This window comes from Aethalodelphis obliquidens, unplaced genomic scaffold (genome assembly GCF_003676395.1).
Source record: "Aethalodelphis obliquidens isolate GAN/ISIS:26980383/991018 unplaced genomic scaffold, ASM367639v1 scaffold75, whole genome shotgun sequence".
In the NCBI taxonomy this organism is placed as follows: domain Eukaryota; kingdom Metazoa; phylum Chordata; class Mammalia; order Artiodactyla; family Delphinidae; genus Aethalodelphis; species Aethalodelphis obliquidens.
This window is the reverse complement of record NW_020838019.1, coordinates 8,449,174-8,473,928: the sequence shown is the minus strand read 5'-3', so window position 1 is coordinate 8,473,928 and position 24,755 is coordinate 8,449,174. Positions and strand designations below refer to the sequence as shown.

The following is a 24,755-nucleotide window of genomic DNA, read 5'->3' as shown; positions in this document are numbered from 1 at the left end:
TTTTTTTAGAGGTGACATCTTGAGGGACAAATAGGAATTAGTCAGTTTCAGAGAAATGCACAGGTATGAGGCCCAGGGGGCTGGGTGTGCTTGGGGACACACCTGCAGGTAGTACAGGATGACTGGAGCAGAGAGGCAGGGTGGGCTGAGGAGGGGGAGTTTGGATTTACCTTGAAGGCAATGGGAGCCACTAGAGGGCTTTAAAGAAGCATGCAATAGGTGCTCAATAAATGTTTCCTTATTAGCACACCGCCTGTCTTCTCCATTAGACTGAGAGTTCCCGAGGACAGGGTTATTCCTTCTTTGTATTCTCCACTTCCTTCCTGGAATGGCTGGGTATGATTTTGATCAATGAATGAATGAGTGAATAATGCCACCCAAGATATAACAATACAAAACCCAATGGGTCGGGCTTCCCTGGTGGCGCAGTGGTTGAGAATCTGCCTGCCAATGCAGGTGACGCGGGTTCGAGCCCTGGTCTGGGAGGATCCCACATGCTGCGGAGCAACTACGCCCATGAGCCACAACTACTGAGCCTGCACGTCTGGAGCCTGTGCTCCGCAACAAGAGAGGCCGCGATAGTGAGAGGCCCGTGCACCACGATGAAGAGTAGCTGCCTCTCACCACAACTAGAGAAAGCCCTCACACAGAAACGAAGGCCCAACACACCCAAAAATAAATAAATAAATTAAAAAAAAAAAAAAACCAATGGGTCTTTTCATCCAAACAAGAACCGCTTTTCACTCCCCTGGTCAGGGAGGTGTTGAGGGTTCAGGTAGGCTCTGAGACGGGTCCAGAGAACAAAGACCCCTAGTCCTCTGGGCTTCCCTGAGCCTTTGCTTGGCAGCAGGAGTGTGTGCTGGTGCTACCTGGTGGCCACAGTGCTCATGTTCTATTTTGATTGTCCTCCTCCATTGCCAAGGGGCCCTGTCAGGCCAGAGAAGGGGAGCAGGAGCCTGGAGTGGGCAGAAATGCTCTGCTCAGCATGTAACCAAAATTTTGGTCCCTGTTCCCAATGCCAAATGATAATGAGGACAAGGTTTTGAGAATAAAGGAAAGAAAGAAAAGATTTTAATATAACAACACTTCTTTTAATGTACACACAGCATGCTCCTATCATTTCACTAGCAAAACCAGGGCCTTCAGAACTCAGTATTAACTACAATACCATCCCACAGGGCTATCTATAGCCTTAGAAACACTTTGTGCTCTTTAGATGTGGGGGCAGCAGGAGAAAATGGAAAAGAATAGTGGCTTCTCAGGATAGCTTCACCAAAGTGCCAGTTGATCCAACCCAATTGTTTGGAGTGAGAAAAATTTCTTGTCAACTAGTCCATCATCCTTTCCAAAGTTTCACAGAAAACCCTGTACTCTTCTGCTCTTGGTACTTAGAAACATTCCAGTCTTTTAGCTCTTTGATTATTCCTTCATTCAACAAGCATATGTTTTTCACTCACATCACAGTCCAAATGAGTTTTGCCAACTGCAGCTGGCCTTCCCTTGTGATTTGATATCTGGCTTCTCCATCTTGTGAGGCTGAGATCTTCCAGGGCCTCCTGAGTCACCTCTGCTGTTCTAGAAGAGTCTCCTGGAGAGGCGGGAAGCAATTGGAGCTCACCCTGGGGACACAGTTGCTGGCAGGAGCCATTTTTGGTAGCTCATTCTACCACAAGCACACTGGTGCTGGCCAGTGTCATTTTGGAGTCCTTGAGATATTTACTTATTTATTTATTTATATTTATTTTTTGGTTGCCCCACATGGCTTGTGAGATCTTAGTTCCCTGACCAGGGATTGAACCTGCACTCTCTGCAGTAAAAGTGCAGGGTCCTAACCACTGGACTGCCAGGGAATTCCCTTGAGAAATATTATTTTGCCAGCAAATGAGGAGGGTAGGAGACTAACTTCTTGAAAACTACTGTCCTACTCTCTGAAAGAGGGCAGGTCTATTTAAGGAGAATTTTGAGGGTAGGGGTAACAGGACTACGTGACTGAGACCTCACTGGGCTGGTGCTGTTTCTTTCGATATATCTGTGATTCATGGCCATTGCAGTGGTCTGCCTCTGGTCAAGATGCTCTGTTTTTCTTCTGCTTGATCCTACACACCTGTGACTCAAATTAAGAAGAACTAGCCAAACAGGCTAGAACTTATCAGCATAGTTAGCAGACAGAAACAGCATGTGTACATTATTTGATTTAATGCATGAGTTAAAGGAGGTGGTCAGTTGTTAAATTTTTAACTCTATATTCAGCTACATATTCCCCACTGTCAGTTATAACCCTCCATATCTATGGCAGTGAGGACTAAAAAGTCATCTGGCTACTTCCTGCTGAACAGGGGCAATGTTAAAATTGGGGAGGATTAGAAGAGAGAAAGTTCTGGACTTTCATTTTAAGGGATTCGCTTGTCCCAAAAGGTGCTCTAGAATCCTGCAAGATAAGCAGAGAGGCTTTTTCTTTCTTTCTGGCCTGATGTCACCTTTTGTTATATTAACACCTTGGAGGGCATAAGGTTGCAGTCGGCTGCCAGGTTCTCAGTCGTACAGAAACATGTCTGAAACCACATCCGTAACAGCCATCCAGCTCTGTATTCAATGCCTGAACCATATTTACTCTACTTTGATTTTTAAATGTATACTTTTTCTCAATGGTTAAAGCAGATGTACAAGTGTATGTAATAGGACACAAACAGGCTGTTCTGGTTAGCCTAAAGTTCAAAATAATGTATAAGCCAGAATGACTTTCCCATACCTCAATATGTGAAAATTTCCTCCATCATTTTTCCCCTTTAGTTGCAAATCTCTCCATAGAAAGCACTGATAATCAATACATTTTTCCATTGTTGTTGAAGTGGTTTAGCTGCCTGCTCCAGGTCCATTCATGTCCCTCAGGGCTAGGCTTACTCTTCGTTTATACCTTTGCCTAGTTCTCCACGTTGGGGGAAAACTAATCAGATAGGACAAACAAATATAGTGAGGTATGCTGACAGGGAAACACTTTATAGGCTATGCACTTAATCAATTGTACCAAATTGTCATTCAAACATACGTGCTTTTAGCAGTACACTCAAAGCAAGCAGTGATATATGTCATGAATAGTTAGACAACTTCACTAGAGAAATTTCTTTCCATCCTGAACATTGGTGTTAAACGTATGGTCAGAAGTAAAACAATAACTTTCCATTTTGATAGCAAGACAAACATTTGGTAAACAATTCAATTAAATTAGTTGGATGGTTCTTCAGGGCCGATACAGATCCTTGGGTCAGCTGCCTACCACTGCTGTTGTCTTCTTATCCTGTGTGGTTGTCATTTGGGGTCAGCAGTCTTTTCTGTAGACAGTTCAATGCAGAGGCCCTTCTTAATTGGGAAATATGAATTTAAGAGTTGTTTCCCTTCAGTTTCCTTGTGCATGGGGTACTTGAGAATACCTGATAAGAAGTCTTTCATCTAGGTTGAAGACAGTCCTTTAAATGATGCTTTTTCCAGTATGCATAACCCCTTGGTTATAGATCATGGGGCACCTGATCTTCATCCAAAGATAGATTACAGTGATCAGCTTCAGAAACAAGCTTAGGATATCTTCTTAATAACTCAGTTAAACTTTACAATAACGTAACATAGTAACAAAGAGCTATTTGGGAAGAGAGTTTTAGACAGTAAATACTGACCTCAATTAACAAAACTAGAATTTAACACCTATTGAAACAATCTTTTCTCTCTAAAAACAATCTTTTCTCTCTAAAAACAATCTTTTCTCTCATTTTTACCAAGTATAGCCAAATTATGATTGTAGAAAGAATATCCCAAGTGGAAAACACATTTTCTAACCATTTCTTTTTTCATTGTGAGGGCATCAGTCTTGCAGTCAGGGAAGGCTTTAACCCATTAAATAAAAAATGGGGTTTGCCAGGGACCTGGGACAATCCAAGTGTCTGTCTTGGGTTCCCCATAGCCCTGACTGTTTAACTCACAGCTATTGTTTACATATCTTAATTTCTCTGATTTAGGAGCAGACTGTTGCCATGTTATAAAGACATCAGGATGGCAATGAGGGGTTAAGTTTCTTTGTAGAACCAGAATGGAGTTTATCTACATGTGCTATAATCTTTACAGATTCTGTTGTTGCCTTTGCATGAAAGTCAGTTAGGGCATTTCCCTAACACTCAGGTTCAGTCCCTTTGGTGTGAGCCTCAAATTTGATGATGGATAACATTTTATGTCAGGTCATATAAGATTTTAAGGAATTTCATATAATTTCTGTAACACCCACAATATACTTATATAGACATAATAAAAAGAAGGCTTAATGTTACCTTTTATTTGACAATGCTTCCCCTCTAATTTAATCTACCAAATAATCCTAGTTAGTTTAATATTTTTTTCTGAGATGCCTCGGGGGCCCTCTGAAGCACCTCAAAGTTAGCTGGAGGTCAGAAGAACCTTAACTAGAATTTGACTTTTGGGAAGTTTGTCAAAAATATCAAAAAGTTTCAAAACACTTGGTGAACGGAATTATAGGTCATTTTGAAACAATACTTATTCACTCAACCAAAGTAATAAAAGATTTCAAAAGCAAATACAAGTCACTTAAAGGCCAAGAGATTCACACAATCTGTTATCAAAAGCAGCATTTCAAGAAAACTTTGTTCTTTTAACAGAGAGAAAACCAAATTCTTTTTTTTTTTTGGTACCACCTTACTGTTAATAACAAAATCATTTATTTAATTAAATTCAATCTAATCTTAATCAATCCTGACCATTAAAAAACCCTCCTTTTTTCAAGGTTCTTTTTATGTAAACCTTCCATAACTTTATGTGTCCATATTAATTTGTCCCCTTTTTTAAAACTATAAACAAGCAGCTCTAGGACAAAATTATTCTCCTTTTTTTTCCCCCATGAATATATTTCCCGTCTTCATGTCTTCTGTCACTGACAACATATACCCTACTATCTTTACATATTGAAATGTTTCCCTTATTATTTTAGTAGCTTTAGTTATATATAATAATTTTTTAACTCTTAGAAACCTTAACAAAACCAAGAAACAAGTAATTTAACTGGCTGTGATATCAGCATTCCTTGATTAGCAAACTTAAGAATTTATTTCATAACCTCCAAAAACATACAGTTTCCTCATAGCATGATTTCTCTTGCATGTGGTGCAAGATGCATGTCTAATACACCCAAACATCTTTAGTTTCCCTCTCGTAAGAAGACAAAAGTAGGTAAACTTAGATTTGTTCAGCAATCAATGTTCCAGTATTTTACCTTAAAAATGATTTTGACATTTAATGTTATCATTTAATTTAATTTAGCAAAACTCTAATATTTCAAGTTACCAGAAACCTGGAAAAACTATTTTTAAGTAGACATTTCTAAAACATAATTATTCCCAAAGTGTTCACCCAAAAGCTTTTATCCCATACCAAGTTAATTTTCTTGCTGACAAATTTTGCAATAGATATACTGGGCTGGCCAAAAGGTTCGTTCGGTTTTTTCACAAGATGTCTCTAGTAGCACTTAGTTTTCTTTAACTTCATTCAAAACAATTTTGTTAGATTGTATGTGACAGCTGTCATATAAGCATGCATTTAAAAAAAGACATCAAAATTGGTGAATTTTTGTATAGCCATTTTAATATTGAAGATGGAAGAAAAAAGGAACATTTTTGGCATATTATGGTTTATCATTTCAAGAAAGGTAAAAATACAACTGAAATGCAAAACAGATTTGTGCAGTGTAAGGAGAAGGTGCTGTGACTGATCGAACGTGTCAAAAGTGGTTTGTGAAGTTTCGTGCCGGAGATTTCTCGCTGGATGATGCTCCACGGTTGGGTAGACCAGCTGAAGTTGATAGCGATCAAATCGAGACATTAATTGAGAACAATCAACATTATACCATGTGGGAGACAGCTGACATATTCAAAATATCCAAATCAAGCTCTGAAAATCATTTGCACCATCTTGGTTGTGTTAATTGCTTTGAGGTTTGGGTTCCACATAAGTTAAGCGAAAAAACCCTTCTTGACCGTATTTCTGCATGTGATTCTCTACTTAAACATAAGGAAAACGTTCCGTTTTTAAAACAAATTGTGATGGGTGATAAAAAGTAGATACTGTACAATAATGTGGAACGGAAGAGATTGTGGGGCAAGTGAAATGAATCACCACCAACCACACCAAAGGCCGGTCTTCATCCAAAGAAGGTGATGCGTATATGGTGGGATTGAAAGGGAGTCCTCTATTATGAGCTCCTTCCAGAAAACCAAACGATTAATTCCAACAAGTACTGCTCCCATTTACACCCACCGAAAGCAGCACTCAACGAAAAGCGTCTGGAATTAGTCAATAGAAAACACAAAATCTTCCATCAGGATAATGCAAGACTGCATGTTGTTTTATGACCAGGCAAAAACTGTTACAGCTTGGCTGGGAAGTTCTGATTCACCCGCCATATTCACCAGACATTGCACCTTCGGATTTCCATTTATTTCGGTCTTTACAAAATTCTCTTAATGGAAAAAATTTCAGTTCCCTGGAAGACTGTAAAAGGCACCTGGAACAGTTCTTTGCTCAAAAAGATAAGTTTTAGGAAAATGGAATTATGAAGTTGCCTGAAAAATGGCAGAAGGTAGTGGAACAAAAGGGTGAATACGTTGCTCAATAAAGTTCTTGAGGAAAATGAAAAATGTGTCTTATTTTTACTTAAGAACTGAAGGCACTTTTTGGCGATCCCAATAGTATGAACTTATTGACTCTCAGTAAGCCCAAGTACAATAAAAGTACAATACTTAATGTTGATGATTCTAAAGATGTGCCTTGCTAATTAACATACTTAAACAATGAACTTAAGCTGACTTTAATACTAGATATTAATTTAATACTTAATATTCCTCAGATCATGTGAACTTGAAATTTATTTAGCTTAATTTCTCTTGTATTTAGAAATGTTTGATTTGTAAGTGCTTACTTTAAGCCAATTAAATAGAGCTCATTTACAAATTAACCTCAGCAATATTATCCAAAGACAAAGACACGTAATGAGACATCCATATATCCAGACAGACACAGAGAGCTCATAGTTTCTGCTTGAAGTTAAAAATGCCTCTTTAGGGCTTCCCTGGTGGCGCAGTGGTTGAGAGTCCGCCTGCTGATGCAGGGGACACGGGTTCGTGCCCCGGTCCGGGAAGATCCCACATGCCGCGGAGCGGCTGGGCCCGTGAGCCATGGCCGCTGGGCCTGCGCATCCGGAGTCTGTGCTCCGCAACGGGAGAGGAGAGGCGGCAGCGGCGAGAGGCCTGCGTATCGCAAAAAAAAAAAAAAAAAAAAAGCCTCTTTGACTTTTTTTCTTCCTTGGCTTGAGGTTCTGTTGCAGCAGAAATAGAAACGAAGTTTCCCTTCTCCTGAGAACAAGGAAAATAAAGGGAACAGTGAACAGGCTAGAGAAGAAACATAACCTGGCCTGAAAGAGTTAATCACTCCTAGTTTTTTGTTTTTTGTTCTGTTACTAGCATCTGTAGTTTCTGTAACTAGATTTGTACTTCACAAAGCTAACCTATTACTCTTTAACACTATGTGAATTACATCCTGCACTCCCATGTAGTAAATCACCCCTTGTAGGATTTGCATTTCAGAAAAAAAGTCGCAGGCGGATAAGGCAGAGACAAACGGACCCAATTACCCGACTGCCTGACGCCAGCTGTGACTGTTTTGAAATAGTGCGGGAAGAAGAAGAATGCAAGACCTTCACTACTTTGATCCTTATCATATACCCCCGGACTGCAGCCCCACATATAAAATCTTCTCCGATTCCCGAAGGAGGGTGGGGGGCACAGTCCTTGAGGCGCTAGCCTGCTGTGTCTTCCCTTGTGCCTGGAAGAAAAAAATCACGCCCTCTCTCTCTTCCTCCAAAATCTCTGGCTCCGAATTTCTGTTCGGCATCGGTGCACAGAGAAGCCGAGATTTCGTCCACAAAATGGGGGCTCCTCCGTGATCTGCTCGCAGGCAGGCGGCTCTGCAGTGCCCCTCGGCTTGATCGGAAGCTTGGGGATCTCTCTCCAAGCCCTTCAGGAGAGCGGAGGGTTCGAGGATATCCCAGAGTCCAGATCGCCAGGGACTCCCTGCCCCAGGGCTGTGCCCCGATCACACCCGGCCCGCCGACTCGGCTGCGGAACTCCGAGGCTGCGGCAGAGAACGCGGGAGAGGCTGACCCAGCAGCTGCCAGGCTTCTTTTGCCTTAAGGACACCTCTTCTCTTGCCCGTGCCGGCCTGGACTTCCACTCTGAGAAAACACTAAATATTGGAAGATCAGAAAGAGGGCATACGGAGGTCGCGACACACCTCGTCAGCACCTATGGTGAGTCTCCGGAAGTGCACTCCGGGACCTTTGACCTTCCCCCCCGTAGGGGAACTCGGTTCCAATTTGGGGGATTTTCCTGCAAAGGGAAATCCTGATGGGGAATTCTCCCTGCAAAGGGAGATTCTGATGTAAGGCGCCGCTTTGGGGCAACCATCCAGGTCGAGTGGGACTCGGAAGTCACGTTTGGGCAGGTCTCTGCCATATGTTTCTCTTTTTTCTTTTTGAGCATCCCTTTGCTGTTTCCTTTTATGGTTTATGTTTATGTGTGACTTCCAGCTGACGAGGTGAAGGTTTATGTTTTGATTTGAGCGCGCTAACATCTAACGTCTGTTACCAACTGCTCTAGACAAAATGGGAAGCGCTTCCTCTAAGGTTCCACCCTCATCTGGGAACTTTTAGGGAAAATCTTAAATGACTGGTCGACCTGTAGCTATGATCCAATGACAAAGAAAAATGGCCTGAAAATGGGTCTCCTACAATTAGATCTTTATTGCCACAGGATGGGGAAAATGGACCGAGGTTCCCTTATGTTCAGGACTTTGTGCCCTTTTTTTTTTTTTTTTTTTGTGGTAGGCGGGCCTCTCACTGTTGTGGCCTTTCCCGTTGCGGAGCACAGGCTCCGGACGCGCAGGCTCAGCGGCCATGGCTCATGGGCCCAGCCACTCCGCGGCATGTGGGATCTTCCCAGACCGGGGCACGAACCCGCGTCCCCTTCATCGGCAGGCGGACTCTCAACCACTGCGCCACCAGGGAAGCCCGAGAAAGATCATTTTTGACAGTATGGCCACAGTATTCTTTAGACTCTGGAGAAAACTGGTTAAAATAAAACTTTTCTTAAAATTGCAAAGCCAGTTCTTTTTGCATGTGCAATTAGAAAAGGCTAGCTTGTTAAAATACTTTTCTTCAAAATTCTGACCCCGAGAGAACAAAAATATGCCTAGGAGGAAGCTTGAAGTTAACTCTTATCATGTCCTTGAGTTACAAACACAGCCCACTTTGCTTGAGAGTTCAGCCTTGGGTTAATTAGTAGAACTTCAAGCCAAAAAAAAAAAGAGGCAAAGACACATTTTAAATCTCAAGTGGAAACTATGAGACCTCTGTCTGTCTGGATATATGTGTATGTCTCAGTACGTGTTTTTGTCTTTGGATAATATTGCTGAGGTTAATTTGTAAAGCAGCTCTATTTCATTGGCTTTAAAGAAAAGTAAGCGCTTACAAATCAAACAATTCTAAATACAAGAAAAGTTAAATAAATTTCAGGTTCATGTGAACTGGGAAATATTCAATATTAAATTAATACCTGGTATTAATGTTTAAGTTTGTTGATCTAATTAATCTGAACATGTCTTTAGAGCCATCAACATTAAGTATAATACTTTTATTGTGCCTAGGTTTAATATAAACTAAATAAGATCTGATTATATCTGCTACAAATTTTCAGCAATGAAAATAACTCGATGTGAAGAAACTTTTAAGAAGAAAAACTGCAAATGAGATAAGAACTTTGGGTGAATTTTTAGGAATAATTATGTTTTAGGAATATTTACTTAAGCATGATCTCTCCAGATATTCAACAACTTGAAAATTTAGAGTTATGCTAAATTAAGTTAAAGGATGGAAGTTTATTAAACAGTAATTACTGAACATTGGCTTCCTTTTACAGCGAAACAAAAGGTTTAGAACTATTAAAAAATGTGTTTGGTGCCACACTGAGATATTTTCTATAAGGAAGCACATTCTTCAAAAATTATTATTTGGATGTATGTTTACCAATCTACAGAGTGCTGATATAAAGGACAGTTCATGGTTGCTTAAGGAAAGTAGAAAGTGGTTTTTAGTAAGGAAGGTATGAGGAATGGAATTGCATTTTATTAAAGGAAAAGGAAGTAGGTCTGATTTACAGGTGGCTGTTTCTGATTGGGAAAATAAAGTGATGGATACAGAAAGTGATAAAAAAGGTTTGCAGAATGTGGACCCTTAGAAAAGAGTTTTATACATGGTACAAGTTTTCTTAAGATGCTGAACTGCCTTGGATGACAGATTTCAAGCTTGCTTATTTATTTATTTATTCATTCATTCATTCATTTATTTTTGGCTGCATTGGGTCTCTGTTCCTGCACGCAGGCCCTCTCTAGTTGCGGCCAGCGGGGGCCACTTTTCGTTGCGGTACGTGGGCCTCTCATTGCAGTGACCTCTCCTGTTGTGGAGCACAGGCTCCAGGAGTGCAGGCTTCAGTAGTTGTGGCGCACAGGCTTAGTTGCTCCGCGGCACGTGGGATCTTCCCGGACCTGGGCGCAAACCTGTGTCCCCTGCATTGGCAGGCGGACTCCCAACCATTGTGCCACCAGGGAAGTCCTATGCTTCTTTACCTTTTAAGTGATCCGTTTGATATTTGCCTTTAAAATCTTTTATCGAGGGCTTCTCTGGTGGCGCAGTGGTTGAGAGTCCGCCTGCCGACGCAGGGGACACGGGTTCGTGCCCCGGTCCGGGAAGATCCCACATGCCACAGAGCGGCTGGGCCCGTGAGCCATGGCCGCTGAGCCTGCGCGTCCGGAGCCTGTGCTCCACAACGGGAGAGGCCACAGCAGTGAGAGGCCTGCGTACCGAAAAAAAAAAAAAAAAAAATCTTTTATCGTTACTTTGGTTAAGTGAATAACTACTGTTTCCCAGTGACGTATGATCTTATCTGACTGAGTGTTCTAAACGCTTTTGATTTTTTTCATAAAACTTCCCAAATCAAATGTAATGAAGTTTCTTTGACCTCTAGGTAACTTTGGGGTGCTTCAAATGGCCCCTGAAACATCCCACAGAGAGAGATTACACTAATTAGGTTCATTTGGTATGTTAAAAGTATGTGGGAAGTATTGTCAAATGTGTAATAAATCTTCTTAGGTTATATTGTATGGTAATTGTTACTAATATAGATAGTCTAGAAATTATATGGAGTTTCAAAAAAATTCTGCTATGTCCTGGTAAAATGTTATCAGTCATAATTCTAGTTATTATCTTAAGTGTCATATGTCACAACAGTAACCAAGTTACCTTGTTAATTACATTGTAATCAAATTTTAAATTTGCCTTAAGTCTTTTGTCTCCAGAGACACAGTTTCACTCTGATCCCTTTGCAAAAATGCTTCCTCATCAAGAAGATTTATAAAAAGGACTTTTGGATAAATACAAGTTTCTGACTTTCAGACCATAATGCTAAATTGGATATAAAGAAGCTCTTCTCCTCAAGCTACTTATGGTTTACAACCATTTGGTGATTTACATTTATGGGTAAAATTAAAACATTTATTTTCTCTATCTGCTCCCTCCAGAGACTGGAAACTCTTAGGTTCCCAGCAGCTTTATCAGATAAATTAGGAAGGCTACCTCACTAACAGGTATAGAAATCTCATGGTATTTTCGGGACCTTGAAAAGGGAGGAATTCACCTACATCTGGTAAGCGAAATCTGTGACAAGCCCTTGGTGTGACTTCCCTGAGAGGTCTTTTAAAAGTTCAGTCTGAGACTCCTTATAAAAGTTTCAGCAAGCAAAAAGCCTATACGATCAATTACAGTTATATAAATCATCAGGCCAAGTTTATTGATACCAGACTAAAATTTGGTTCTCTTTCTCTGTTTAGAGAACACAGTTTTCTTGGAATGCTGCTTTAATAACAGACTATGTCAATTTCTTTGCCTTTACGTGATTTACATTTGCTTTTAAAATCTTCTGTTACTTTGGTAAAGTAAATATTATTTCACAGTGATCTGTAAAGATTATGATGGCACACGTAGATAAAGTTCACTCTTGTTCTACAAAAATTGACCCCTCAGTGTCAGACTTTTGCCATCCTGATGTCCTGAAAACATGACAACAGTCTACTCCTAAATCAGGGAATTAAAAATGTGTAAACAATAGCTGTCAATCAAACAGTCAGGGCTATGGAAAATCCAAGACGGCTGCTTGGCTTTTTCCGGCTCCCTAACAAACCTCATTTTTTATTTGATGGTATAAAGCCTTCCCTGGCTGCAAGGTTAATGCCCTCACAGTGAAGAAAAAAAATTATGTTTTACTGAATATTAAATTCTAGTTTTGTTAATTGAGGTCTGTGTTTACCAAGACTCACTTCCCAGATAGTTCCTTGCTGTTATGTTATATTGCTAAGAAGTTTAATTGAATTATTAAAGGCCACTCTAAGTTTGTTTCTAAAGCTGATCTCAGTAATCTATCTTTGGATGAAGATCAGATGCCCCACGACTGACAACCAGAGGATTATACATACTGGAAAAGACATAATTTAAAGGACTATCTCCAAACTGGATGGAAGGACCCTTATCTGGTACTCTTAACTAGCTCGTACACAGTAAAACTAAAGGGAATTAATTCTTGGATTAATTTCCACTCACAAAGGGCCCCTGCACTGGACTGGCCTATAGAGAGGGCAGCTGACCTCAAAATCACCTTAAAACAATGCTCAAACAGCGGAGAAACTACACTCACCCCAGGATGAGAAAAAGACAACATCAGAAGTAGACAGCTTACCCAAGATACTGGACCTGACTCATATGCCCATCTATAATGTTCTCTTGACTTCCTGGACCTTTGCATATGAATCAAATGTTTTTCTATCATAGGCACGATCCTATGCTAGTTTTAAAAATCAATCCAGTTGTTGGGTTTGTGGCCAATTACCTATGTCTAGTACTTCTGGATTACCTGAGTGGACTTCTCCACTCCAAGGCTCTAATTGGTTGACTCTTAAGAAATTAATCGTAAAAGGAAAATTATAGTCATGTCCAGGCCACTATTGGTATTACTAGATAAGATCCCCTCACCTGACCCATTAATAATACCTGCTCTGACCCTGACCATAAATATGAATTTTCCTCTATTACTCAAAGTTCAATCAGAGCAACAAGCAAAATTTCAGCCAAGGAATAAAACCTCCCACCATCATGGGATGGATTTATGTAGTTAACACCAGGCTATGGTAATTTAAGGTTAAAGGCTCCTCTGTGCTGGGAACAATTAAATCATACTAAGGATAATCATTCTAGTAACACTAGGAAGCTGGGCTGAGTACCTTATGGACAATGCCAATGTATAATTTCCCTGAAGAACAGGGATTAGTATAGAACAGACTAAGTCAAGACAACCTGGGATATACTGGGCTGCACCTAATGGAAGTTCTTGGCTATTTGCATTTTGCCTATTTCAAAAAAATGATTGTTTCTTACATTACCAAATGTGTGACTGAGCCTCTGATAAAGTGAGGATATATAGTTCCATGGGAGATCAAATGATTACCATAACCTAACTTTTAAAAGTTCAGTCTGAGACTCCTTATAAAAGTTTCAGTACCTTATGGACAATGCCAATATATAATTTCTCTGATATATATAAATATATAAATAATATATAAATTCCCTTCTCATATATGAGAAGGGAGAAGAAGCAACAAGAGGGAATATCCTGGACCATAAGAGACTAGGAAGACAGGTGGTCCAGAGACTTCTGGATACGAGTAAAGGCCTAGTCCAGTAATAGCACATGGAGTGGCCTACTAGCAAAATCTTTGCCAGACCTGGGAAAGAGCATTCCTAGCACCGTGGGACAAAATGGTCAGGAAATGCCCCAAACCATGGTTGAAATTATGACCATAAAGGGGCCCTGCCGACTGAAAACTGACACTTGCCATCTCCTTCTACAAGGATTAAATCATGAGCTTCTGTAGCTGGTGACCTTCAACACCCTCTACAAGGAGTTCAGGGTGGAGATCTTAAATGAGGCACTCTGTGCTCTGGGAAAAACAGACAAGGACAGGCCTTCAGATAGTTAAATACTTTCAGGAGAAGATTTTATGAGCCCCAAGTCTTGCATCTTCTCATACCTAGAGAAACACTGACATCATTAACAGGGACACTAAGGTGTTATTTTAGGCAAGTCCTTTTATTGCTAAGAACTTGAGTTTTCTGAGCTGTGTTAGATTTGGGATGTTACCAGCCATTCTCAAAAGAACGTCTGCTGGCAGCTGGTAACTGCAACCTTACTTCTTAAAGGTCTCCTCTGGTAACTATTACACTTTTAGATGAAAAACTTGCTTTAGGTCATATGTTAACAAAAAGAGAAAACACATATGTAGTGACCAGTAGCTCCTGTTACTTATATGTTAATACCACATCAAAGGTTAAAACCTATTTTGATGAAACTAGATAACCGGCTACCTAGCTACAAGTCTCCCCAAAGCGCCAGGCCTAGACTGGGTTTCAGGCTTATTCTCCTAAAAAGAAATGAGATCTATTTTGTCTATTAACGTTTAGGTTGTCACTCCCCCAAATACTTCTAACAGAGTCTGTTACACCTACATCAACACACTGGGCTAATAGAAGAGGACATAAAATTATATATATGACTACACCAAATGGCTCCATTCCTTTAGACAGGGTAACCCAAATGCTGACTCTACCTAGACCAGGATCAAAATTACCACCGAGTGTAACATGGCTCTTAGTCCTGCTTGGGACCCCGGCTACAATAATTCTTTTACTAATCTTTGGCCTCTGTTTTTTTTTTTAACTACTTGTTAAGTTCTGTCTCTTCCAGATTACAATAGGTTCACATCAAGATAATGATGATGCAAAGATTCCAGCCATTTCTCAGAACAGATCCTGCCAAAACAACAACAGAAGTCACCCTGGGGCCCTTAATAAGACAGGGTGAGAGCTCCGTGACCCCAACTAGGTAGGGTCTACGAGCCCCTTGCCAGCCTAAAGAAGCTACAGAAGACATACCGTCGTCCCTTATCCTCCCAATGAAGATTTCTTGGGGTTCACGCCTCTCAGGGGGGGTATAAAATAGGAGATAGATGGGCCCCTGGGCCGGAGAGCTGGTGTTTGTCAAGTGGAGCAAAACTGAAGTTTTGTCCTCAGCCAGACAAGAAGGACGCCTGTTTCCCTACCTCCATTGATACGGAGGGAATGAACTAGCAGTGGGGAATTTGTTGCAGCAAAAATAGAAGTGAAGTTTTCTCCCTCCTGAGAACAAGGGAACACTGAACAGGCTAGAGAAGAAACATGACCTGGCCTGAAAGGTTAATCACTCCTAGTTTTTTTTTTTTTTTTTTAACTGTTGCTAATCTGTAGTTTCTGTAAGTAGATTTGTACTTCACAAAGCTAACCTATTACTCTTTAACACTATGTGAATTACACTCCCTTGTAGTAAATCACCCCTTGTAGGATTTGCATTTCAGAAACAAGGTCGCAGGCGGATAAGGCAGAGACAAACGGACCCAATTACCCGACTGCCTGACGCCAGCTGTGACTGTTTTGAAATAATGCCGGAAGAAGAATGCAAGACCTTCACTACTTTGATCCTTATCATATACCCCCGGAATGCAGCCCCACATATAAAATCTTCTCCGATTCCCGAAGGAGGGTGGGGGGCACAGTCCTTGAGGCGCTAGCCTGCTGTGTCTTCCCTTGTGCCTGGAAGAAAAAAATCAAGCCATCTCTCTCTTCCTCCAAAATCTCTGGCTCCGAATTTCTGTTCAGCATCGGTGCACAGAGAAGCCGAGATTTCGGCAACAGTTCTACTTATTAACTCAAGGCTGAAGTCTCAGGCAAAGAGGGCTGCGTTTATATTTCAAGGACATGTAAGAGTTAACCTCAAGCTTTCTCCTAGGCATATTTTTGTTCTCACAGGGTCAGAATTCTGAAAAAAAGTATTTTATCAAACCAGCTTTCTCTAACTGCATATGCAAAAAGAAACAGTTTTGGAATAAAAAAACTTCATCTTGGCCATTTTTCTCCAGAGTCTAAAGAACACTGTGGCCATGCAGTGTTAAAAAAACAACAACAACAAAACTTTGGGCTTCCCTGGTGGCGCAGTGGTTGAGAATCTGCCTGCTAGTGCAGGGGACACGGGTTCGAGCCCTGGTCTGGGAGGATCCCACATGCCGCGGAGCAACTGGGCCCGTGAGCCACAACTACTGAGCCTGCGCGTCTGGAGCCTGTGCTCCGCAACAAGAGAGGCCGCGATAGTGAGAGGCCCGCGCACCGCGATAAAGAGTGGCCCCCGCTTGCCACAACTAGAGAAAGCCCTCGCACAGAAACGAAGACTCAACACAGCAAAAATAAATAAATTAATTAATAAACTCCTACCCCCAACATCTTCTAAACAAACAAAAAAACAACTTCTTTCTCTTTCTAGGAGCATACTAAAAATCACCCAGTTTTGTAAAATACACCCTAGGGAACAAGTACAAGATGGAATAGAGCTCTCATTACCCATTTTCCTTTTAGACATAGGCTTATAGCTGTAAGTTGGTCATTCGGCCATAATCCTTCCCAAGGGACTTTCAGACGGAATTGAAACGGCACCTCCCATGTTTAAAAGCAGACAAACGACAAAGGAACAACAAAGGAACCAAACCCAACAAGGCCAGCTAAACAAACAGGAACCTTTCAAAACTCAAAAGAGAACAAAAGGGAACAACTTCCCCGGGTTCTATGGTCTCACTCAACCGTGACCGCCATACCATTGGTGCCACAAACAACCCGTAAAGGGCTGGAAGTTTCACAACCTTCCTTAAAAGTACGGAATCAAGGATCTCGGTGTGCACACCAGGGGACTTACCCAAATGGCCAAGGTGTCTCGACTCTTCCAAAATCTGTTTCCTTTTCCTCCAAGAAGGTTCAAGTTGCAGGGGACCATGTCCTATCTGGGGAGAGAGACCGGAGTTCCCCAGAGCTAAATGGGGCTCTGGCCGCTTCTTGGACAGTCCCTCACTCTCTTCCCGGAAGGCAGCCCTCTTGCCGGCGTGGGCTCCAAGTGCAACCTGGGGCGGGGGCGGGGGCGGGGGCGGGGGCGGGCCCTCGGGGCGGGCCCTCCCCGCTCTGACAGTGTTCCATCGGGCTTGGGTAGGGGATGAACACCACCCCACTGGGGAGCCGAGGTGCCTCTGGCTGGCTCAGCCAATTTGTAACCGAAAATTTGGTCCCTGTCCCCGATGCCAAATGAGAATAACGAGGGCAAGGTTTTGAGGATAAAGGAAGGAAAAATTTCTTAATGTGCCAGCAAATGAGGAGGGTAACAGACTAAGATCTTGAAAACTACCGTCCTACTCTCTGAAAGAGGGCAGGTCTATTTAAGGAGAATTTTGAGGGTGGGGATCACAAGACTATGTGACTGAGACCTCGCTGGGCTGGAGCCATTTCTTTTGATACTTCCGTGATTCATGGACATTGCGGTGGTCTGCCTCCGGTCAAGGCGGACCAGACTGACTGTTTTTCTGCTGACTGCTTGATCCTACACACCTGTGATTCAGGATAAAAAGAAATAGCCAAACAGGCTAGAGCCTATCAGCATAGTTAGCAGAGAGAAGCAGCATGTGTACATTATTTGAATTAAAACATGAGTTAAAAGAGAAGGTCAGCTGTTAAAACTTTAACTCTGTAATTGGCTACAAGCAGACCTAGCTGCCAGCTCAGCCAGTTAGAGGTGCCTCTGTAAATGCCAACCCAGGTCAGTCTGTTCTCACCTGCAAGACCTGCGTCCTGAATCCCCATAACTTGAGCCCAAGGGAGTCATTGATCTCACCCCATAGGACAGAGAAGCCCTTTATCTATGGCCACTCAGACCATGGTGCTTTGCACAAGGGCCCCTGCCATTGTCAGCAGATGATGGAATTCAGGTGAGGAAGCCACGAAAGGGAGGTAATGACCAGTGTCTTCCCAATATCCTTCTCATCCTCTTCCTAAGATCCTCTTCCTGATTCTGTCCAGAGAAGCAATGTATCCAGTTACACAGTCTTTCTCCCACCCCAGACTCTCTTACAGCTAAAGTTGCCAGGTTACATGAATCTGGCCTAGGAGATGTAGATGGACATCCAGGTGGGTTTCTAGGAAATCTACTCTTCTTCAGAGTCAAGAGGCACAGATTCAGCAGGCCTCTGCCCTTTGCTCTTTCTCTTTATTTCCCTTCTTCCTGCCTGAAAGGTGGGCAAGATGTCAGCAGGTGGATTAGCCATTTTTCTCCATGACTGTGAGAACCGCATGCTGTAGATGGTAGAACAGGAAGCTAGAAGGAGTCCAAATCCTTGATGACTTTCTTAAGCATCACCAGAGGCATCCTGGGCTTCTGGGCATGTCCAGGAGGAGATCCTCACTAAAGTCCTTCTCCAGAACCAGGGACACTTCTCCTTTTTCTTCCTGCTGAAGAACACTCTTCTCTCTGACTCATTGCGTATTTGTTACAAGAAAATGAGAAAAACTCATTGTTAAGAGACCATGGTTAGATTTCAGTTACATGCAGCCACTTATCATCCTAACGCATATGAGTATAATATTTTTGCTTTTTGATAGTGAGTCCAGATGGACATAAGAACCAGAAAGCATGGGATTGGGGTGTGTATGGAGAAAGCCAGCAAAGATATTTTCCTTGAGATAAAGGAGAGGTCTGTTCAAGATGAAATCTCTTACTTTGTGATCTAGGGCAAGTCATTTGCTTCCTAGCATCATGTAGGCAAATTATATTTATATATAAATGTATACAGATTTAAGTGCATGCATATATAACATATGTATATAAAGTATGTATATGTGTACAAATTATAAATGTGTATACATATAAATTAATTTATTTTCATTTCTAGTACTTATTTGTAATTGGAGAGGGTGTTGGAACTAGTTGAGGACCCATGCCCCTACCAGCTGGACCACGGTATGCCTGGATGGCTGGGGACATCAGAGTGGTTAGAAGCACAGACTGCAGCCGGACTTCCTGGCTTCAAATCACAGTCCCACCAGCTAGTGAGTTGTCTCTTCTCTTTGTGTCTCCATTTTCCCCACTTACAAATGGGGATAATAATACTACCTCATCGACTCATTAAGAGGATTCAAAGAGTTGCAATTTGTAAAGCACCGGGAAGAGTAACTGTGGCAGGATAAGCTGATGTGCTTGTTAATTGAATGTCAGCCCAGTGCATTGGCCTTGTCCAAGGTGCTGATGCTCCTAAGGTCTCAGTCCTCCTGGGAACCATGGCCCGTGAGACCTGGATGGCCCCATTTTCTATTTTAACAAAGCCAGCCAGGTACTGCTTGTGCCGTGCTCCCTTCCAATCCCAAAACTCCGGTGGGGAACTCTATGCATTTAATTGCTTACCTAAAAATTCTAGTCTTGGCTCTGACACTCCCTGATCTGATTCTGCAGCTCACTTGAAATGCCAGAGTGGCAATGTCCTTCCTTATCTGTGAAGTGAGTTTGCCTCGTTTATTGGCCCTGCCCTCTCACTCCTCTCCATTGATAGGTTATTGTTACTATCTAGTGACTGGAGATGGGAGTCAGGGGTCAATGGCAACTACCAGGGAAGTCTGGGGCGCCGTGGGGCAAGAACAGAAATGTAGCAAGAACCTGGGAATGGACTCAGGGTGAGCAGTAGGCAGGTACCCTGTTGTTGGCCTGACCACGGCCTTCAGGTCTGCCCCAGGCTCACCATTGCCAGAAGCTGGGTTTTTGCTTCAGGCCTCTCCTCTTCTGACTCCACATCTTCCTGTCCTAGGCTGAGACTCTGCACTGGAGCCTGCAGTAGGTGGGGTGGCTGCTCCCTCTGTATTCTTTGCTGTAGAAACAATCAACCGTGGCTCAAGGGTATGTTCCGGCCATGACCCCTGCTGGGCGTCCTCTGGGGACAGAGGTGGTTTCCCTTGATTTCCTATGGCCCAACCCCTTACCTTCATGCCCTGCTAGGGGCCCAGCTCAGCCCCTCCCAGGCCTGATGACAAGCCAGTAGCTAGTAAGAAAGACATCAGAAGCCAATCACTTGCCAGCACTTTCAGGAGCCTCTGGTTACCACACTTCTGTCTCCAGCTCTTCTGGGTCATAGCTGAGGTCAGGGCCTCCCTGAAACATGGTCCAGCTGAGGGAGCATCTCCCTTGCCAGCAGCCTAATGGGGACTGACAGCGGAGGGCTTGTGAGGCAGCCAGGTCCTGCAGGAGGTTGGCTGCTGCCTGGCAAGGCTTGTGGAGGCTGGTATTTCCGAAGCTGGAACTTCCTGCCCAGTGGTCACATGCACTCAGGCCCAAGGAGACTCAGATTTGGCTACTCAGACCCCAATTCAAACCTCTGGGGCAGTTTCCTAAGGAGGGGACAAGGGAACAGAGACATTGTTTCGGCTACATGAAAGCACAGCAGTAGCTGGGTTGCCTTTGAAATGGGCAAAGATGGGTGAGAAGGAGAAGAAATAGATCAGCATTATGTAACTGACATGTACTAAACATATAACAACAAGCTGTGTAAGCTAGCACTATTCTGAATCCAATATTAATATTTAATCCTACCTATGATCCCATGAGGTGGTGGGGTCATTGTCATTCCCATGGATCGATGATAAATGAGGCAAAGGGAGGTTAAGTAACTTGCCCAAGTCTTCACACAATTGAGTGATGGAACCAGGATTTGGATCCAGGCAATGTGGCCCCAGAGAGGTTGGTCTTAAGTGTTCATCATCTTTATTCGATCCTGCTGACCTTCTTGGCAGTGTTATTCCCACTCTTCAGAAGCTAGAGAGACTCAGATTTTACATAACTTGTCCAGGTTTCCACAGGAGTAAGTAGTAGAGTTGGTATTCAAACCCAGGTCTAATCTGGCTCAAAACCTTTGTTCTTTTCATTAATCCAGGGCAAACCACAGACCTCAGGCCAAATCCAGCTCACTACCTGTCTTGTAAATAAAGCTACTTTTATGCTACAAGAGGAGAGGAGTACTTCTGACAGAGACCTTTACAGAAAATGTTTGCTGAAACCTACACTAAAAATGTAGAATGGGTGAAAAGCAGCAACTCCCACTTCTGTCTATCAGCAGCTGCCTAGAAAGGTAGTCATTCACATTTTAGTGTGAATTCACCAACCATATCTGTGGTCGCTCCCTGAGAGTATATCATAGAGTCAAAAACAGAAGGGGGGACTTCCCTGGTGGTCCAGTGGTTAAGACTCTGCCCTTCCACTGCAGGGGGCATGGGGTTCCATCCCAAGTCAGGGAACTAAGATCCTGTATGCCACGCAGTGTGGCCAAAACGCCCCCCAAACAAACAAAAAAACAGAAGGGACTTTACAGAATCACCTAATCCAACCTTTTCATTTTACCAATTGGAAAACTAAGGTTTAACAACTGTTGCCAGGAAAACAGATGAGATATTGGATCTGGGGTGGATTAAAATGAAAAGTCAACATAATGCAGGGTGATGGAGATTTAGAAATGAACTCTGTTGTCATACTGATTTCATTTGGGGTGAGGACAAAGAGAGATGCCATGTACTATCGGAAGAAAGAGGCCCCCAAAGGTAATATATACCAGTGAGTCTTCAACATTTGAGAATCTGATGAATGTATCAATTTTCTCTCCCGGAAAGGTAGACATAAACTCATGCACACAAAAATTTGCGTTTCATTTCAGAAGGTTCTGATATTTCTGAAGCCTATCCATGAACACTTAGTGTTAATAACCCCTGACCCATTGCACAGATGAACAAATTGAGGCCCAGGGAGAGACTCCACATATCAGGGCCTTTTGGAAGGAGATAAAAATGAAGCTCTATCTCTCCAAACATAGGACAGGAGTGCTATTAAAATTGGGACATTTCAAAAGCCCACCAGTTTCTTAAAGTGAAGCCCACCTGTGAGGCTTCTCCAACTACATTTGTCAGCCTAGGGGACAGAATGGCAGCCAGCCCCCCAGAAGAGCTGCCCTTTCCCCCTCTGCTCCAGGCTCCCTCCTCTACTCCCGCAGGGCCCCTTATTAAATGTCGGCAGGCGTGAGGGGAGGGCTGGAAGCCCAGAGATAAACCCATGCACATATGGACACCTTATCTTTGATAAAGGTGGCAGTAATGTACAATGGAGAAAGGACAGCCTCTTCAATAAGTGGTGCTGGGAAAACTGGACAGGTACATGTAAAAGTATGAGATTAGATCACTCCCTAACACCATACACAAAAATAAGCTCAAAATGGATTAAAGACCTAAATGTAAGGCCAGAAACTATCAAACTCTTAGAGGAAAACATAGGCAGAACACTCTATGACATAAATCAAAGCAAGATCCTTTCTGACCCACCTCCTAGAGTAATGGAAATAAAAACAAAAATAAACAAATGGGACCTAATGAAACTTCAAAGCTTTTGCACAGCAAAGGAAACCATAAACAAGACCAAAAGACAACCCTCAGAATGGGAGAAAATATTTGCAAATGAAGCAACCGACAAAGGATTAATCTCCAAAATTTACAAGCAGCTCATGCAGCTCAATAACAAGAAAACAAACAACCCAATCCAAAAATGGGCAGAAGACCTAAATAGACATTTCTCCAAAGAAGATATACAGACTGCCAACAAACACATGAAAGAATGCTCAACATCATTAATCATTAGAGAAATGCAAATCAAAACTACAATGAGATATCATCTCACACCAGTCAGAATGGCCATCATCAAAAAATCTAGAAACAATAAATGCTGGAGAGGGTGTGGAGAAAAGGGAACCCTCTTGCACTGCTGGTGGGAATGTGAATTGGTTCAGCCACTATGGAGAACAGTATGGAGGTTCCTTAAAAAACTACAAATAGAACTACCATATGACCCAGCAATCCCACTACTGGGCATATACCCTGAGGAAACCAAAATTCAAAAAGAGTCATGTACCAAAATGTTCATTGCAGCTCTATTTACAATAGCCCGGAGATGGAAACAACCTAAGTGCCCATCATCGGATGAATGGATAAAGAAGATGTGGCACATATATACAATGGAATATTACTCAGCCATAAAAAGAAACGAAATTGAGCTATTTGTAATGAGGTGGATAGACCTAGAGTCTATCATACAGAGTGAAGTAAGTCAGAAAGAAAAAGACAAATACCGTATGCTAACACATATATATGGAATTTAAGAAAAAAATGTCATGAAGAACCTAGGGGTAAAGCAGGAATAAAGACGCAGACCTCTTAGAGAACGGACTTGAGGTTATGGGGAGGGGGAAGGGTGAGCTGTGACAGGGCGAGAGAGAGTCATGGGCAAATACACACTAACAAACGCAGTAAGGTAGATAGCTAGTGGGAAGTAGCCGCATGGCACAGGGATATTGGCTCGGTGCTTTGTGACAGCCTGGAGGGGTGGGATGGGGAGGGTGGGAGGGAGGGAGACGCAACAGGGAAGACATATGGGAACATATGTTTATGTATGACTGATTCACTTTGTTATAAAGCAGAAACTAACACACCATTGTAAAGCAATTATACCCCAATAAAGATGTTAAAAAAACAAAAACAAAAAAAAAAAACCCTAACTCCAATTCTGGAGGTAAAATTTAAAGGATCAGATGATAATACCCCCTCTGGGATGTCTGCCCAGCTCCAATTCGACAAGCCAAACCCACCCCGACATCTTTGGCATAAATGTATTTGACTCTCCCAATGCTGCTGTGCAAGGTTGGGTTCATGGCTATCCAAAAAAAAAAAAAAATTCCATAAGCTCCAAATGGAAGGGACCTTAGAGGTATGCAACCCCCTCTCACACCCCTACCTGACACTGAGTTCCCTCTACAACCTCCCTAAGAGACATCACTGGGGTGCTCACTACTTCTGGCACTATCCCATTCTCTGTTTGGCCTCAATTCAGCCCTCGGGCCCACCACCCACTCCCTGACGGCCTTTATATACTTGAAGACATAGACTGAATTGTTGGTTGTCAATACCTCCCTTATATTGGGGTCACTGTCTATCTGCTTACTTGCATTAAAAATAACAATGTAAGGTCACACCTTCCCCAAACAATACAATATAGCACTAAGGCCCTAAGTGTTAGTGTATCCCTCTTCCCAGAAAAATGCACACAAGTGCTAAATTGCACATTCATTTCCATCCAACTGGAAGTTCTGATCCCCTTGAAATTCAGCCCTAGAAACAAAAAAGTGAAACTACTAACTTGGTATCCACTTTCTACTTAAATAAAAATGTGTCGGGCTTCCCTCGTGGCGCAGTGGTTGAGAGTCCGCCTGCCGATGCAGGGGTCACAGGTTCATGCCCCGGTCCGGGAAGATCCTACATGCCGCGGAGTGGCTGGGCCCGTGAGCCATGGCCACTGAGCCTGCGCGTCTGGAGCCTGTGCTTCGCAACGGGAGAGGCCACAACAGTGAGAGGCCCGCGTACCGCAAAAAAAAAAAAAAAAAAATGTCAATCTCAGAGCTAGGATTACAGATTTAACTCCCCCCTAGTCTTCTGTTCCATAGGTTATCAAGAGAGTTGTTTGGGTGAAAGGTGGGCCACTATGACCAGAAGCTCTACTTTACTAGCTGGAGGCTGATCACAGAAGACCCATTGGACTTAATTTGTAGCATTTTACCTTCACGCCAGAAAGAAT

At 42.6% G+C, this 24,755-nt stretch overlaps 1 long non-coding RNA gene across 3 annotated transcripts; it reads right to left on the bottom strand.

Moving 5' to 3' along the window:
• Nucleotides 1-683: 683 nt before the first annotated feature.
• LOC113612339 (uncharacterized) lies at nucleotides 684-24,432 on the bottom strand. Of its 3 annotated transcripts, none has more exons than XR_003429830.1 (4): nucleotides 24,321-24,432; nucleotides 16,983-20,482; nucleotides 2,750-2,944; nucleotides 684-1,588 (listed from the first exon to the last, which is right to left on the bottom strand). It is a non-coding gene; the product is annotated as an uncharacterized LOC113612339 (long non-coding RNA). The 3 variants fall into 3 exon arrangements; XR_003429831.1 differs by lacking the exon at nucleotides 24,321-24,432 and having other exon boundaries at nucleotides 691-1,588; nucleotides 16,983-18,578; nucleotides 19,840-22,170; XR_003429829.1 differs by lacking the exon at nucleotides 24,321-24,432 and having other exon boundaries at nucleotides 802-1,588; nucleotides 16,983-22,170.
• Between the last annotated feature and the right edge of the window lie 323 nt (nucleotides 24,433-24,755).